At 43.2% G+C, this 17,058-nt stretch overlaps 2 non-coding genes across 2 annotated transcripts; both read left to right on the top strand.

Moving 5' to 3' along the window:
- The first annotated feature begins 14,934 nt into the window (after nt 1-14,934).
- On the top strand, nt 14,935-15,016 carry TRNAS-GCU (transfer RNA serine (anticodon GCU)). The gene has a single exon. It is a non-coding gene; the product is annotated as a tRNA-Ser (tRNA).
- A 1,918-nt stretch (nt 15,017-16,934) lies between these two features.
- TRNAS-GCU (transfer RNA serine (anticodon GCU)) lies at nt 16,935-17,016 on the top strand. Its single transcript has one exon. It is a non-coding gene; the product is annotated as a tRNA-Ser (tRNA).
- The last annotated feature ends 42 nt before the right edge of the window (nt 17,017-17,058 follow it).

Here is a 17,058-nt window from a genome sequence, read left to right on the forward strand (position 1 = left end):
CTTCCAAGACTCGTTCACAGCTCTCTTCTTCGTCTCGTGCATCTCTCCTCCGCTCTCTCAAGTAAGTTCCTCGTCTTCTCCTTTATGTTTATTTAAGATTTATGTTCTAGTTTGAGTGTAGCGAGCAAGATTTAAGAGTACAGCGAGCAAGGCTGATGTGTGTGCCGAGTAGATTTAGGAAATTGTTATTCTTTCATATGCGTTTGTTGAGTGAAACATGAATAGGCCGAGCGAGGACAGTTGAATGAGACATCCATCCTTTGAATTAGACGAGGAGAGTTTAAATGCGACGAGCAAAAGAGGTTGCGTGTCTCGATTAGGGTATATATTTGTTGGAGAATTAGATGTGTTTGCCGACCATCGTTGGGGGTGGTCACCTTATCTCGCGAGCACCTTTTTCTAATGTAGTTCGATGGTAGTTGGTCGGATCTGATGGACCTAGGAGGGTGCGTCGTGGATGTTGGTCGTAGGCAGGAGTCTTTCCTCGTCCTCTCTCCTCGCCCTTTCACTTGACTTGCGGTGGAAGGGTGGATTTGACAAGTCGAATTCACTGTTTCCTCTGCTTTTCAGGTAAATGGCTGACGAAAAACAAGGACGACGTCGTCTTCGACATATACGACGGGGACGAAGCTATTGGTTGCTCGCAGGATGAGGGAGTTCCAATCATTGAGACCTCCCCAAGGGAGCTTGAGGAATGGGTGGCCGTCGCTCCGAGGACGACCGCGTCGCGCTTCTCGACACATCCTAAGGAGGCCTTTAATGTCCTCGAAGATCTTGATCCGAACAAGGAGCCTTCCTGGGGTGCCTTTGTGCCCAAGTCTCATCAGAGGATCTGCTCGCAATTCCCTGGTCCTCGCTTCGCTATGTATGAGTTCGTCTTCAAGGAGGTCGGGCTCAGGCTCCCTTTCACGCGTCTACAGCGGAGCGTTTTCGGGTGGCTGCGTTTGTGTTCGTCCCAGCTCCACCCTAACGCCTTTGCGTTTCTAAGGGCCTTTGAAATCGTTTGCGGATTTTTGGAGGTCGAGGCAACTCTGCTCCTATTTTTCAGAGTGTTTCATCTGCAGAGGTTGCGTGACTCGGATGGCAAATGGAATTGGGTGTCCTTCAAGCAGCCGAAGAAGTTGTTCGCCATTTACCAGGACTCCATCAAGCATTTCAAGGGTCGATACTTTATGGTTAAACCTCTCACTCCTGAGGCCGAGGATCATTTGTTTGAAATCCGAGAGTATACTCAGGACGGAGTGAAAATGGTGGGTCCCGCTGCTCGGTTCCCGTTGAAGTGGCAATATGATCACTTCGAGCATGGGACTGACTACTATATTTTCCGAGATGAGGATCTCAACGAGCGTTACACGGCGGGGTATCAATGGCTCGCCTCCTTCGTAGATGGGTTTAGGCCGGCGGTATGCACCTACCCCAACGGGGATCCTTTTTTCGACGAGGACGGGGGTCCCATGCTGGAGCCTCGATATATCAATACCAAAGCTATCCTCGGGTGCGGGGGTTACGGGGATGCGATGATCTTGCTTGGTGAGGAAATTATTTCATGTTTGAATAATACCTCTCCGGTACTAACTCCTTTTGTTTTGCAGGGCAAATGGCCGACTTGCATGACAAAGTCGTGAAGATGAGAGCAAAGAACAAAACAGCTACCAAGGTGGCCGTGAAGCGGACACGGGTCGAGGAAGTCAAGGCGGCTGCTGCGGGCGCTCGTGATGGTGGCTCCCCTTTGTCAGTTGGGACGACTTCTGGTGATTCCCCGGCCGGGAAAAAACAAAAGAACGAAGGGACTCCAGAATTTCGTCCTCTCATCAATGACAACCCCTCTGATGACGACATAGTGCTGCCCTCTTGTACTTTGCATAGGGGACTCTTCTCGAAGAAGAATGTGTTGCTTGAGCGCGAGGAGGTTAGGCACATAGTCAGGCGGGACAGGGTGTCTCGGGACAAGGACTTGTCTGAGGATCTCGAGGGGATGATGAGGGTGGCCGCCTTGGCCTTGGCCCTCAATGCTCAAAGGGTCTGTCCTCAGAAGGATTACGATTCTCTGCAGACTAAATATGACAAGCTGGAGCACGAGTTTGAGAATTATAAGGACAAGTATGAGATCCAAAACAGCATTGTTGAAGACCTCTGCAAGGCGCAGGACAGAGTCAGGGCCTTGGAAGCCGAGGAGAAAAGGCTGCGTGATCGGGTTGCCGAACTAGAGAAGTCTCACCTCCCTGTCGCCGAGGAAGATGAAGACGAGAAGGTTTTTGTGACTCGCTATCAGCTTCTGGGTAAGGTGAGGGAGCTGGAGGTCGACTGCGTTGCTACCTTGGGGGTTGGATTCAGGGCCGCGGTGGATCAACTGAAAGTTCTCAACCCGCGCTTGGTAACGAGGGGAATTGGTCCTTACAACAAAGTCGTGGACGGGCGGATCGAATCAAATCCCAAGTTTAAGGACTGGGAGGACGAGCATGATGTTCAGGGTGAAGACAACGGTGCCGAGGAGGAAGACGGCGACGTTTGATCAGTTTCTTTTCCTTTTCTGGCCTGTGCGCCGGTGCATTTGTGGCCTGCGTGCCGAAGTAGTTAGTTGGGCCATGCCCAGATAATTTTTTGGGGTCTGTGTGCCCTTAATCTTTGTAATATTTGGATATCTCCGGCCAGTTTGGTCGGTTTTTAATTCTATTTCGCATTTCATGCTTTGATTAAATGTTCATTTTTGTCGTTTATTTTTTGTGCTCGACCGAGGTTTATTGCCCGGGCGTGTGGTGTACAGTCCGGTTGCGCAGAGCAGGTGTGCGCTATTAGAGGGCACGAGTCCGCGGTTGGGGCCAAGTGCTCGCGGCGTGAACGGTCCCATCGCGAGCTGGGGTTCTGCCGTGCAGGTACTGTTGCGGTGGGTCTAGTCGTAAGGCCCGCCGTGTAGTTGGCCTTGCCTTCTGATAGGGAGTTCCAACTGTTGCTGTCGTGAAGCAATCGCGTCTGTACCATGACGCGAGTCCGTGTCCGGTTTCCCCTCGTGTTCGGTACATGCGGCCGGGGAGTGTTAGGTCGTACCTAACTGTAATAGCGTCTGAGTTTTTCATCGTTCCAAGGCCGAGCAAGTTTTTCGCCGAAAAGGTTCTCAAGATAATAGGCGCCGTTTTCGGTTTTATCGTAAACTCGGTATGGGCCTTTCTAGTTCGGGGCTAGTTTGCCCTCGCGGGAGTCCTTCATGTTTCTGCGGAGCACTAGGGCACCAACTTCAAATTCGCGCTTGATAACTTTGGCGTTGTGGCGTAAAGCTATCTGTTGTTTCAACTTTGCTTCTCGGAGGGAAGATCCTGCTCGGATTTCCTCGACCATGTCGAGTTCTTCCCTCATAGCTTCGTCGTTGAGCTCTACCTCAAGAGGCGACTCGGTCCGACGAGATGGCTCTCGGATTTTTACTGGGATCACGGCTTCGGTGCCGTAAGTTAACCTGAACGGTGTTTCTCCTGTGCTTGAATGAGGGGTCGTCCTGTACGCCCAAAGTACACTGTGTAGTTCTTCGACCCAAGCTTTCTTTACCTCGCCCAACCTCCTCTTCAGTCCTCGGAGGATTACCCGGTTGGCAGCTTCAGCTTGCCCATTCGTTTGGGGGTGTTCGACCGAAGTGAAGTGCTGTTTCGTCCCGAGTTTGGCTACAAACTCTTGGAACTTTCTGTCGGTGAATTGGGTGCAGTTGTCGGTTATAATCGCCTGCGGCACCCCGAATCGAGCGAGTATGTTCCGTTTATAAAAACGGAGCACGTTTTGGGACGTGATCTTGGCGAGCGCTTCGGCTTCTATCCTTTTGGTGAAGTAGTCGACGGCGACTACCAGGTATTTATTTTCGTATGAACCGACCGGGAAGGGTCAGAGGAGGTCCATTCCCCATGTGGAGAAGGGCCAGGGTGAGGATAAAGATTTAAGCTCGTTCGGGGAAGCTAAGTGCATGTCGGCGTGGCGCTGACATTTGTCGCACTTCTGGACGTGCTCCTTTGTGTCCTGCTGCATGGTCGGCCAGTAATACCCGGCCGTGAGGGCCTTTCTCGCGAGTGACCGGCCGCCGAGGTGTTGATCGCTAATCCGCTCGTGGAGCTCTTGGAGAATCTCGAGCGCTTGCGAGGCGTCGACACATTTGAGGAGAGGAATGGAGAAACCTCGTCAGTATAGTTTGTTCTCGACGATGGTGTACGAGCAGGCTTGTCTTTTGATTTCTGAAGCCTCATTTGCGTCGGTTGGGAGTTCGTCCTTCGTGAGAAAATTATACACCGGGGTCATCCAGTAGTTGTCGTCGCCGATGGTGAGCACTTGTAGGGGTTGTGCGCCCTTGTCTATGCTTGGCCTTGATAGGATTTCCTTGATCACTGACTTGTTTCTGCCTTTCTTTCTTGTGCTCGCGAGTTTGGATAAGACGTCGGCCCGTGAGTTGTGTTCTCGTGGGATGTGCTTGACTTCTGCCTTTGCGAATTTTTTCATCTTATCTCTGACGAGCGTGAGGTACTCGGCGAGCACGTCGTTTTTGGCTTGGTAATTGCCGCTGATATGGGATGCGACGAGTTGGGAGTCGGTGTAGATTTTAACCTCCCGCGCGCCCACATCCTCGGCGAGTCGTAGGCCCGCTAGGAGAGCTTCGTATTCGGCTTGGTTGTTTCACGTGTTGAAAGACAGAACCAAGGATACTTCGATGATGAGTCCCTCGTTGTTTTCTAAGATAATGCCGGCCCCGCTCCTCGAGCTGCTTGAGGCGCCATCTACGTAGATGGTCCACGACTTCTCAGCGGGGGACGGGGAGTTGGCGATTGAGGTCATCTCAGCTACGAAATCCGCCAGCGCCTGAGCCTTCAGTGCCCTCTTGCTTTCGTACTGTACGTCGAACTCGGAAAGCTCGAGGGACCACCTTAGCATTCTCCCGTCCATATCTGGTCGGCTAAGGAGTTGCTTGATAGGTTGATCTGTTCGAACGGCGATGGTATGGGCGAGGAAGTAGTATCTCAGCCTTCTGGCTGCTGTCACTAGGGCCAGGGCGACTTTCTCGATCTACTGGTATCGCACCTCGGGTCCTTGTAGGGCCTTGCTGGTGAAGTATACGGGTTTCTTCCCGTCATCAATCTCTCGGATCAAGGCCGCGCTGACTGCCTCGTTCGAGACAGCCAGGTAGAGATATAACGACTCATTGTCATCGGGTCGGGAGAGGACGGGTGGTTTGGAGAGTACTTGCTTGAGGTGTGATAGTGCTTGCTCGCATTCCTCGGACAATTCAAAGGTCGCTTCTTTTCGTAATAACTTAAAGAATGGGAGAGCGTGTTGGGCGGATTTTACGACGAAACGGGATAGTGCCGTGAGCATCCCGTTTAGGACTTGGATGGATTTTTTGTTGTTCGGAGTGGGGAGTTCCGAGAATGCTCGGCATTTATCCGGGTTGGCTTCTATTCCTCGTTCGGTCAAATAGAAATCGAGGAATTTGCCTGCTCGGATGCCGAAGGTGCATATTTTCGGGTTGAAGCGCATCTTGCAGGATCTTGCCTGCTCGAATACCCGCTCGAGATGGGTGGTGTGATCGGAGTCTTCTCGAGATTTGACGATCATGTCGTCCATGTATACCTCGAGAGTATCGCCGATATCTCCTCGAAACACTTTGTTCATCATCCGTTGGTACGTGGCTCCGGCGTTTTTGAGTCCGAAGGGCATTACGTTGTAGTAATAGTTGCCTGATTCGGTCATGAACGCCGTGCACTGTCTGTCGCTCCTCGCCATGGGGATCTGGTTGTAGCCTGAATAAGCATCCATAAAAGATAATAATTTATAGCCGGCCGAGTTGTCGACCAGCCTATCAATGTTAGGTAACGGATAAGCATCTTTGGGGCATGCCCGGTTAACATCAGTGTAATCAACGCACATTCTCCATTTTCCAGTAGATTTTTTAACTAGTACAACGTTTGAGAGCCAAGTTGAATATTTGGCCTCGGAAATAAAATTTGCCTCTAAGAGGTCTTTTACAGCTTTCTCGGTAGCCTCCACTTTCTCGGGAGACTGCCGACGCCTACGTTGAACTACTGCCTTCGCGGCTGGATCAATGGAGAGATGGTGGAAGGCGACCTCAGGGTCGAGTCCGGGCATTTCCGCTGCGCTCCAAGCGAACAGGTCAGCGTTGGCTCGAAGGCAAGCCACGAGCTGCTTTCTCGGTAGGTCTGGGATGCCCTTACCGATCTTCACCGCTTTGTCGGGGTTGTCGCCCAGCGGGACAAGCTCGAAGTCCCCGTCCGGGACAGGTCGGACAGGGTGAGCTGCCTTTGGTCGCGCCTCTTCGCCTTTCTTCAGCTCTTCTTCTGTAAAGCGTGCGTCAAGATCGACTGAGCTGACGTTGGTCGTCTGATGTTGATCTTCGCGAGGATGCTTGTCTTCGGCCCTTGGCTTCTTGTTGAAGCTGGATGGGGGAGCGATCAGTTGCAGCCCCTTCACGGAGGCGTCGAAGATTCTTCTGGCGACTTCAATGTCGGCGTTGATGGTGGCCACTCGTCCTGTTCTCGTGTAGAATTTCATCTTCAGGTGCACAGTCGAGGGCACGGCGGTGAGCTCTGCCAGAATGGGGCGTCCGATAATGCAGTTGTATAGGGTCTTGCAGTCGATCACCAAGAATCTGGTTTCGACTTGTCAAGAGGCTTCCCCTTCCTGGAAGGTGACTATCAGCTCGACGTAACCCCAAGGTTTGGTTGTGGCTCCGTTGAAGCCTTGGAGGTCAGAACCCACATAAGGAGTGAGGTGTGATTCGTCCAGCTGGAGTGTCCGGAAGAGGTGAGAGTACATGATGTCAACCAAGCTGCCCTCGTCGACTAGGACTCGTCGGACGTCAAAGTTTGCCATTCTAGCCCGGACGAGTAGGGGAATTGTGGCGTTCGGGGCTCCGCCGGGCAGCTCTTCCAAGTAGAAGGTGATTGGCTCTGATTTTCCTCTGAACTTCCTTAGAGTAGGGCCGAGGTCTGCGTTGGTGTTGAGCAACTCATCGAACTTTCTCTTCACTGAGCTGATGGTGAGAGAACCGGGATCCCCGCCATTTGAGACGACCATGGCGGTCGGGAATCTTTCTCACTCGCTAAATGCGGTAGTTATTCCGACCGAAGGCATGAAGTCTTCAGGACGGGTGACAGACAGGGCTATTTGCAGAGGCCTGTTATCTGGTGAGTTGCCCTCGTCAGAGTTTCGTTGGTCGTCCCTCCGGGAAGCTTCCCCTTTCTTTGTGTATTTCGAAAGGCGTCCTTCCTTGATCAGTGTCTCAATGGCATCCTTAAGATGAATGCATTCCTCGGTTAGATGCCCGTGACTCTTGTGGTACTTGCAGTACTTGGATTTGTCAATTCCTGGCCTTGCAGGGTTTGACTTCGGGGGCCTGATGCTGGAATTCTTGAAGTCGGTGCTTTTGCATTCAGCCAAGATTTTCTCCCGTGAAGCATTCAGAGGGGTGTAGTCGTTGAAGCGACCAGCTGGTCCTCGGCGCTCTTTGGCGTCGTGGGACCTGTCATCTTTCCTTTTTTCATGTCCCCGTCTTGAACCTGAGTTTTTGTAGTTCGAACTACGAGCGGCATCATTGCCTCGCGAGGCTTTGATGGCAGCAGCCTCTCCTTCTTCGAAAGCGCTGAAGGCTTGAGCTTTGTGGAGGAGGGCGTTCATGGTGTGCACCTTCTCGATTTTGATGGCCTTCTTGAAATCACTTCCGGGGAGAAGCGCTCGCTCCAGGAGGTACCTCTTCATGTAATCGGTCGTCTGTACTTGGACGGCTTCTTTATTGAACCTGTCGAGGTAGTCTCGGAGAGGTTCATTGGTTCCTTGGATTACTGCTTCGAGGTTCGCCTCTGATTTCGGTTGTCGACGGGATGTTGTGAAATGGCTCAGAAAGAGCTCTTTGAGCTCGGTCCAGGAATGGGTGGAGTTGGGAGGAAGGTTCCTGTACCACGTCATCGCTCCTTTCCTGAGGGTGTTCGGAAAGATGCGGCATCTGATGGATCCTCGGACGACGTGATAGTCCATGACAGCTTCGATGCTCCGAATATGTTCATCGGGATCAGTGGTTCCATCGTATTGGTCCAAGACGGGTGGTTTTTCCATCCCTCGTGGAAGACGGACTCTTCGGATATTCTCGGATAAGGGACTGCGGAAATCTTCCTCGTCGCTTGGTCTAGGGGAGGTCGAGTGTCTGCCTCGCCTGGGCTTAGCCTGTGTTTTGCCCGAATTTTTGCGGTTGTCCTTTGGAGGAGAATGCTCGCGGGGTTTCAACACAGCCTTGGAGGGGACTTGGCGGTCCTGCTCGGGTGAGAGGCTCCTAGCTTCAGTGGTTTCAGGTCTCTGATTTTTCCTGATCTTTCGGGGTGGAGAGCGGGAATATGACCTCTGGCGACGGTTCCTCCTGGGCGGTGAGCGAGAAGAGGACGGGGAGCGTCTGCGATGTCTCCTCGGTGGTGAGCGCGAGGAGGAGTAGCAATGCGATCGATAATGCATCCGCGGGGGGGAACGATATCGTCGTTTCCTTTCCAGCTCGTGGATGCGGTCACCCTGAAGGCAGATGAGACGGTTGGTCTTCTGCAGTTCTTTGAGTAGGAGGATGGCTGTGGGGTCCGCGTCCTCGGGAATGTTGACCTGCTCCTCTTGGTCGTCTTCATGATGAACCCTTCGCCTATCGGAGGTATGGGTGAACGAGGAGGCAACATGTTCGTCCCTAGCGTCAGTTTTGTTCATGTTCTGGGCCCGCTCTAGTCCATTCTGGGGTTGAGACTGCTCGTCCTCCCCGTTCTGAACATGTCCCTCGGGTGGAACTTGTTCGATGTTCTGAACTTGTTGAAGGCTCTGGATTTGCTGCCTCCTGGGTTGTGAGGTCTCATGCCTCGGCCTTCTCTGTATGGCAGAGGTATGATGTTGGCCTTCCCGCTGATGACGATTTGTCCCCTCGCGGACGGAATCCTCGATCAGCTATTGCAGTTGGAAGGGATCAGGGTTTGGGATGTTGTTGTTGTTGTCAGCCATGACGATTGTGAATGGATTAGCTCTGACCTTTGTTTGTTAATGAAGGGGGAGCAAGATTCCCACAGACGGCGCCACTGATCTTACTTGATCAGGAGAATCGTCAAGGCGGCAGAATCTGGCTTGAAGAGCAAGATGGGGGGTACGTGCAAGGTCCTCCGATGCTAAAGTCAGTAGCTATCAGAGAATGAAGGTTTAGAGAGTGAAGAATATGATACCTGACCCTCTAGTGAAAGAGGGTATTTATAGCCCCCAGCGCTGGGCCAAGGTTTCCTAATTGGGCCAAATCCAGTTGGAGGCCCACGTGCTAGGAAACTGCCAGAACACCCTTGTGCTAGGGCTGAGTCAGCAGGTGACCCACGTCCTGGATGAGCGTGGCGCAGGATTCGGAAGAGGTTGACTGGATCCTTCGCTGTAGAGTGACGCGTGGTCTTCGTGCTTGGACAATCCGTAATGGCTACCAAGTAAATGCGTCCAAACGCTTTGGGCCTGCTCGGCTAGAAGGGAGAGCTGGGCCTGCTCGGCCCAGTCCAGAACAATTAGATTATTTTTCTCTTTAAGTTTAATTTATGTGTATAATTATTTGCATAATTATATGTTAATTAACTTAATAACCTCAAAAACAATTTCTAAAATCACAAAAAAGAAATTAATTTTATTTTAAAATTAATTAACAAGCTACTTGAACATATTTTAGACTTAATTCTTAGGTTTAAATTTTATTTCTAATTTTTAGCCTTTTAATTAGACTAATTATGCTTTTAATTTTAGTTAAAACACCATTCAAAAAATCCAAAAAAAAACCTTTTCCCTTTATCTTATTGCAATTTAAATTCTTAGATAAGTGTATTAGGTTGCAAATTTCATGTAAATAGCGTAGTTTAAATTTCTCGCACAATCGATGTAATAGCGTAGATTTACTTTTCGCATTTTACATTTCCGCACTTTAATTCCAGTACATATAAAACTGCGTGTATGACAAGAATAAAAATTGAAGCGCTAGATCACTAATCTCAAAGACAAAAATATCTGGAAAAAAAACACGATCACACTTGCACCTCTTAGGGTAATCCCTGTTACTCTTTTCAAATCAATCATACTGTTTTAAATGCAATTCAAATTTCTGTTTGTATCCAGTTAGGAAAAATTTTCTAAAAGAAATAGGAAAGGACCTTATGAACTTAGGGTAGACCTCCTAATTGCTTGCTCAAATAAGAAAAAAAATCAAAAACAACAAAAGTTCTCACACATCATTGTTTTTCCAAAACAAAATTTCAAAAAGACTATATTTTGTATAATTCCAAACAAGGATAATTACAAGGTTAAAGATCTTTTTCAAACCATCAAAACATCTTTCAAAAGATAAACACTTTGTATACATCCGCACAAGGATCATTACAAAGTTAATTCTTTACAAAATGTTTAAAACCACATACAAGCATTTCAAGCAAATCAAACGATTCAAACAAGTGAGCTAAGCAATTAAGAGCCCATGGATAACCATGGATACAAAGGGTGCTAACACCGTCCCTTTGTATAACCTACCCCCCGAACCCAAAATCTCTCAAAGGTCTTTTCCTATTTCTTTTATAAACCTTTCCTTAATTGGATAAAATAAAAGTCGGTGGCGACTCTCTGCTTTTTGCAAAAATCAAAAATAAAAAGAAGAGTCAGTTCTCGTCAAAAAAACCGAGGTGACAGTCGGGCAATTCTTATTTTAATGATTTTGGAATGAAAGTTTGCAAGAGTGCCCCAATTGGATGAAACTTTTCAGCTTGTAAAACAAAATACATGTTGAGAAACACATCTTAACTAGAGTAGAAACTGTTTTCAAATATTCTAATACATTTCTATTCAAATAAAATGTGCAGGGAGGGGTATTTAAAAAATGGAAGGCACTAAAATTCATGTTAAGGAAAAATATAACCAATTTTGAAGGTATTGTTTTTAAAAAAAGGTTATCTAAGTTATAGAAAGGAAGTTTTTGCCACCACTTTGACATGTGAAATTACATTTTGAAGGAACAAACCATCATGTTCAGTCTTTCTTCAATCTATAGTAAACTAAAACTGAATAGACATACTAAACAATCCTCTTGTCCTTGAATAAGATCTTAAGAGTGAAGGCTCAAATTCAACCTGGTTTCTCTCATATTTCAAAAAACAAGTGTTGTTATCCGTGTTACTATGCAATGCATCAAGATATGAATCTTCAACAAATTAGCATATAGTAGTCAGATATCCAAATAAATATACAAGTTTGTGTGTTTGGTGTTTTCTTTGGTTTCGAACAATTTTTTTTTGGATTATGTAAACTTTTATAAAAATATCAAAATTGAATTTTAGTGGTACAACATTTTTACAGTCAGGTGGTTTCGACGACATTCTCGTGAAGAAGTTATGAATATGCAACGTTTTAATATATTTCAAGATGTGAACTATTAATATGATATTATGGAAAAAAAACCAATTTCTTAAATTGACATCTTTTATGAATGTGAAACTTACTCAAAATTTATAAAATTATAATATTTGTTCAACTTAATCATTTTGAGTAGAAATTTTAAGAAAATGATTTTCACAACAATACAAGCAGTTGCTTTGGCCGAGTGGTTAAGGCGTGTGCCTGCTAAGTACATGGGGTTTCCCTGCGAGAGTTCGAATCTCTCAGGCGATGGGTATTACTTTTTATTACATATAAAAATTGACATTAATCCAAATTCCAAAAGTCTTGATGATTTCTTTTGTGCTTTGGCTACACAAGTCTCATTACACTCAGAATTCTTTGAGAACTATCAATTTAAATCTACTATCTAGAATCTTCTTTGGAATCTGATTTTTTTTAGTACATCAGGTTTATGTACGGCTAGAGCAAATCTATTAAGTTTTAAAATAACTTTGTCTTGTATCACTCCAAAACACACTCCCACATAACACTTAATGTCACTCTTTGATTGAGTTCCTGTAGTTGTGCCAATGACAAAGTTTCTTTGATCATGTGAGCCCATGTTTGTGTGCTTGCAAATTGAAATAAGAACAAATGCAACAAATTTCTCTAAAATGGTATCCTCAAACTCCATAGATTTAACTTTACTATTGGAAGTGAAGCAAGCATTTGAGTGATCACTCTATATCTAGAGATATTACATATACTACTAATGTTATGCATTGTTTACTAATTGTTCATGAAATGATTTTACTTTCATGAATCTAATTATGGACGTGTGAATTTTCTAACCAAGTCACAAAGCTTCTGAGTTTTAAAAGACACTCAACACCGTATTCATGATGATGTTATTTGGATTTAAACCATCTTTTTGTTTTTATCTGATGAGCCACGAGATATCTTAAACTAAAAATTTAAGTGTATAACAACAAAGAAATAAAGGTCGGGCAATTCTTATTTTAATGATTTCGGAATGAAAGTTTGCAAGAGTGCCCCAATTGGATGAAATTTTTCAGCTTGTAAAACAAAATACATGTTGAGAAACACATCTTAATTAGAGTAGAAATTGTTTTCAAATATTCTAATACATTTCTATTCAAATAAAATGTGCAGGGAGGGGTATTTAAAAAATGGAAGGCACTAAAATTCATGTTAAGGAAAAATATAACCAATTTTGAAGGTATTGTTTTTGAAAAAAGGTTATCTAAGTTATAGAAAGGAAGTTTTTGCCACCACTTTGACATGTGAAATTACATTTTGAAGGAACAAACCATCATGTTCAGTCTTTCTTCAATCTATAGTAAACTAAAACTGAATAGACATACTAAACAATCCTCTTGTCCTTGAGTAAGATCTTAAGAGAGAAGGCTCAAATTCAACATTGTTTCTTTCATTTTTCAAAAAACAAGTGTTGTTATCCGTGTTACTATGCAATGCATCAAGATATGAATCTTCAACAATTTAGCATATAGTAGTCCGATTTCCAAATAAATATAAAAGTTTGTGTGGTTGGTGTTTTCTTTGGTTTCGAACAAATTTTTTTTGGATAATGTAGACTTTTATAAAAATATCAAAATTGAATTTTAGTGGTACCACATTTTTACAGTCAGGTGGTTTCGACGACATTCTCGTGAAGAAGTTATGAATATGCAACGTTTTAATATATTTCAAGATGTGAACTATTAATATGATATAATGGAAAAAAAACTGAAGGATAGAAAAACACTTAGAAAGGGGGGGTTTGAATAAGTGTAGCTTTAAAAACTTGACAGATAAAAATAAATTGCACAGTTATTTTTATCCTGGTTCGTTGTTAACTAAACTACTCCAGTCCACCCCCGCATAGATGATTTACCTCAACTGAGGATTTAATCCACTAATCGCACGGATTACAGTGGTTCTCCACTTAGTCAGCAACTAAGTCTTCCAGAGTCTTCTGATCACACACTGATCACTCCAGGAACAACTGCTTAGATACCCTCTAAGACTTTTCTAGAGTATACTGATCCACACGATCACTCTAGTTACAACCTGCTTAGATAACCTCTAAGACTTCCTAGAGTATTCTGATCCACACGATCACTCTAGTTCCTTACAACTTAATGTAATCAATTCTAAGAGTATTACAAATGCTTCTTAAAAGCGATAATCACAAACTGTGATATTTCTCTTAACGTTTAAGCTTAATCTCACTAATATATTACAACAGCAATGTAGTGAGCTTTGATGAAGATGAAGATTCTGAGCTTTGAATTTGAACAGCGTTTCAGCAAGTCAATAGGCGTTGTTTTGTTCAGGATCGTTAACCTTGCTTCTCATCAGAACTTCATATTTATAGGCGTTGGAGAAGATGACCGTTGAGTGCATTTAATGCTTTGCGTGTTCCGTACAGCATCGCATTTAATGTTATACGCTTTTGTCAACTACCTCGAGCCTTGTTCACGCTGTGTCTACTGACGTAGCCTTTAGTAGCTTTTAACGTTCCTTTTGTCAGTCAGCGTAGCTTGCCACTTGTACTTCCTTCTGATCTGATGTTTGTGAATACAACGTTTGAATATCATCAGAGTCAAACAGCTTGGTGCATAGCATCTTCTGATCTTCTGACCTTGAAGTGCTTCTGAGCGTGATACCATCAGAACTTCAGTGCTTCTGATCTCATGTTCTTCTGATGCTTCCATAGACCCATGTTCTGATTCTGCTTCGACCATCTTCTGATGTCTTGCCAGACCATGTTCTGATGTTGCATGCTGAACCCTTTGAGACAAAGCTTCTGAGCGCTGAATTATGCATACTCTTTATATATTTCCTGAAAAGGAAATTGCATTGGATTAGAGTACCATATTATCTTAAGCAAAATTCATATTATTGTTATCATCAAAACTAAGATAATTGATCAGAACAAATCTTGTTCTAACACAAACCATCATGTTCAGTCTTTCTTCAATCTATAGTAAACTAAAACTGAATAGACATACTAAACAATCCTCTTGTCCTTGAGTAAGATCTTAAGAGAGAAGGCTCAAATTCAACATTGTTTCTCTCATTTTTCAAAAAACAAGTGTTGTTATCCGTGTTACTATGCAATGCATCAAGATATGAATCTTCAACAATTTAGCATATAGTAGTCCGATATCCAAATAAATATAAAAGTTTGTGTGTTTGGTGTTTTCTTTGGTTTCGAACAACTTTTTTTTGGATATTGTAGACTTTTATAAAAATATCAAAATTGAATTTTAGTGGTACCACATTTTTACAGTCAGGTGGTTTCGACGACATTCTCGTGAAGAAGTTATGAATATGCAACGTTTTAATATATTTCAAGATGTGAACTATTAATATGATATTATGGAAAAAAAACTAATTTCTTAAATTGACATCTTTTACGAATGCGAAACTTACTCAAGTTTTATAAAATTATAATATTTGTTCGACTTAATCATTTTGAGTAGAAATTTTAAGAAAATGACTTTCACAACAATACAAGCAGTCGCTTTGGCCGAGTGGTTAAGGCGTGTGCCTGCTAAGTACATGGGGTTTCCCCGCGAGGGTTCGAATCTCTCAGGCGACGGGTATTACTTTTTATTACATATAAAAATTGACGCTAGTGTGCCATCTCAATTTTCAAACCAAAGATAAAATCGGAAAAATACTTGCTAAATCCAATCATTACAATGGTTTTCTATCTTGAGCCTTGGAGTGGTTGTTTATATCAATTACTCAATCTCAGTAGAACTTAATTAGTCATTACGTGCCACTAAGAGCAACCACCCATCTGAAATATACCATATTAAAATTCCCATCCTTTTTAGATCATCCTTTATTTTACCATTTGTTTAAGAACATACTACTTAAATATGGTTTCAAAGAGATGATTAAGAAGAGCTAGTAACACTTGAATACCCTTCTGTTTAGATTAATCCAAATTCCAAAAGTCTTGATGATTTCTTTTGTGCTTTGGCTACACAAGTCTCATTACACTCATAATTCTTTGAGAACTATCAATTTAAATCTACTATCTAGAATCTTCTTTGAAATCTGATTTTTTTTAGTACATCAGGTTTAGGTACGGCTAGAGCAAATCTATTAAGTTTTAAAATAACTTTGTCTTGTATCACTCCAAAACACACTCCCACATAACACTTAATGTCACTCTTTGATTGAGTTCCTGTAGTTGTGCCAATGACAAAGTTTCTTTGATCATGTGAGTCCATGTTTGTGTGCTTGCAAATTGAAATAAGAACAAATGCAACAAAATTCTCTAAAATGGTATCCTCAAACTCCATAGATTTAACTTTACTATTGGAAGTGAAGCAAGCATTTGAGTGATCACTCTATATCTAGAGATATTACATATACTACTAATGTTATGCATTGTTTGCTAATTGTTCATGAAATGATTTTACTTTCATGAATCTAATTATGGACGTGTGAATTTTCTAACCAAGTCACAAAGCTTATGAGTTTTAAAAGACACTCAACACCGTATTCATGATGAAGTTATTTGGATTTAAACCATCTTTTTGTTTTTATCTGATGAGCCACGAGATATCTTAAACTAAAAATTTAAGTGTATAACAACAAAGAAATAAAGGTCGGGCAATTCTTATTTTAATGATTTTGGAATGAAAGTTTGCAAGAGTGCCCCAATTGGATGAAATTTTTCAGCTTGTAAAACAAAATACATGTTGAGAAACACATCTTAATTAGAGTAGAAATTGTTTTCAAATATTCTAATACATTTCTATTCAAATAAAATGTGCAGGGAGGGGTATTTAAAAAATGGAAGGCACTAAAATTCATGTTAAGGAAAAATATAACCAATTTTGAAGGTATTGTTTTTGAAAAAAGGTTATCTAAGTTATAGAAAGGAAGTTTTTGCCACCACTTTGACATGTGAAATTACATTTTGAAGGAACAAACCATCATGTTCAGTCTTTCTTCAATCTATAGTAAACTAAAACTGAATAGACATACTAAACAATCCTCTTGTCCTTGAGTAAGATCTTAAGAGAGAAGGCTCAAATTCAACATTGTTTCTCTCATTTTTCAAAAAACAAGTGTTGTTATCCGTGTTACTATGCAATGCATCAAGATATGAATCTTCAACAATTTAGCATATAGTAGTCCGATATCCAAATAAATATAAAAGTTTGTGTGTTTGGTGTTTTCTTTGGTTTCGAACAACTTTTTTTTGGATATTGTAGACTTTTATAAAAATATCAAAATTGAATTTTAGTGGTACCACATTTTTACAGTCAGGTGGTTTCGACGACATTCTCGTGAAGAAGTTATGAATATGCAACGTTTTAATATATTTCAAGATGTGAACTATTAATATGATATTATGGAAAAAAAAACCAATTTCTTAAATTGACATCTTTTATGAATGCGAAACTTACTCAAGTTTTATAAAATTATAATATTTGTTCGACTTAATCATTTTGAGTAGAAATTTTAAGAAAATGACTTTCACAACAATACAAGCAGTCGCTTTGGCCGAGTGGTTAAGGCGTGTGCCTGCTAAGTACATGGGGTTTCCCCGCGAGAGTTCGAATCTCTCAGGCGACGGGTATTACTTTTTATTACATATAAAAATTGACGCTAGTGTGC

This window comes from Vicia villosa, unplaced genomic scaffold (assembly GCF_029867415.1).
Source record: "Vicia villosa cultivar HV-30 ecotype Madison, WI unplaced genomic scaffold, Vvil1.0 ctg.003460F_1_1, whole genome shotgun sequence".
NCBI classification, from domain to species: Eukaryota; Viridiplantae; Streptophyta; class Magnoliopsida; order Fabales; family Fabaceae; genus Vicia; species Vicia villosa.